Source organism: Salvelinus sp. IW2-2015, linkage group LG31, assembly GCF_002910315.2.
Source record: "Salvelinus sp. IW2-2015 linkage group LG31, ASM291031v2, whole genome shotgun sequence".
In the NCBI taxonomy this organism is placed as follows: Eukaryota; Metazoa; Chordata; class Actinopteri; order Salmoniformes; family Salmonidae; genus Salvelinus; species Salvelinus sp. IW2-2015.
The window spans coordinates 31,092,142-31,093,749 of record NC_036870.1 but is presented as its reverse complement, the minus strand read 5'-3'; positions in this window follow the sequence as shown (position 1 = coordinate 31,093,749).

The window sequence follows — 1,608 nt, the reverse complement described above, 5'->3', positions numbered from 1 at the left end:
TTATACTGTATAGTTCATCTTTAGCTATTCGGTTAAAGATGTGCAAATGGATAAGAAGGCAGATGTTTTTACATGTCGCATCCGATTGTCGTTTTTTTTTTTCACTTGTTGTTCTCTGTATTTATTTTGCAGTTCGTTATTGTAACCTAATTTTTCATGCTTTAGTTTTGCTTTGTGTCAAGTTCTAATGCTCTGTGTATTAGATCGTGTCAGTTCTCCTTTAATTGACTCGGCTGTGCTAAAAAGATTCTCTGGGGGGATACCGTTTTCAAGTCTGGGAACTAGCGGATGCCTCTTTTGTACTGCTCTACTCGATTTTGAGACTTTGGTACGTAAAATCTGCTTTTTCCCCTTGACTGTGAGTCCTGTACGCCAGCTCCCGGAGCGGCGTAAGACTGATTATACCGATGCTTATTCTTCGGGGGAATACGGTCCCACACTGTGTCTCGCCTCCGTAGCGGTGAGTGTTTCTTTTGGCGGTGGAAGACATGGGGGGAGAATAAAAGGGGGGACTCAAGCACGGGGCTCGGTGCTTGCCGTAGAATGGAAATAACTCTATGGGTAGGCTGGATGAGAAAGGAATCCCGAATCAACCGCCACACTTCCTTACCACTCATGTGCGGCCTGCTAGCATAAACTCTCTCTGCAAAGCGAAGGCCCCCGGTAACTAACCACACCCCACTACTACTGGCCGGTACCACTAAGGACGGTAATAACACCACCAACACTACTCTGGCCGGTACACTAAGCAGCGCCAGAGTAACTACGTGTAGGGAGGAAAAGAGTAGGGAGATTTTGCCTAGTCAGGAATGGGAAGGAAACAGCTTTAGGCACGCGAGGCTCACTATCTGCACGGATCGTAACTCACTTACCAACATAAGGTCCCGGTAACCTTAACACTTACCATAAGAGCACGCACTACCTGGCCGGTACCCACGCCGGTTACTTGGGAAGGCCCCGGTATTACTTAATCACACATTTTCTCCGGCCATCACTTAACCCTCTTCTGCGCCGGTAACAACTAGGCAATCAAACGGAAGGGGCCGTAACTAACTACAACTTACCCGGACACTTTGGGACTGCCTGCGCCGGTACCTCCCGAGGACAAGGAGTATAATAAGGCCGGTTATAAACACATTCGGTTCGGGCGTCGGTGCTCCGGGTTCCAGCGACCGACACTAACTCCTGGCCGGTACACTAAGGCCCGGTAACTAAACACAAAATCCGACACTATCACTGCTGGCCGGTACCATAAGAGCCCTGGTAACAAACACCGACACTACTCTGGCCGTACCTACTGAAGGCCCGGTAACTAACACACAGAAACCGCACTATGGGCCGGTACCACTAAAAGGCCGCGGTAACTAACACACACCGAGACACTACTCTGGCCGGTACCACTAAGGCCGGTAACTAAAACACACACCGACACTACTTCTGGCCGGACCTACCTAAGGCCCGGTAAATAACAACACACCGACACGTACTCTTGGCCGGTAACCGACTAAGGCCCGGTAACTAACACACACCGACCTAACTCTGGCCGGTACACTAGGCCCGGTAACTAACACACAACCACCCACTACTCTGGCCGTAACCACTCTAAGG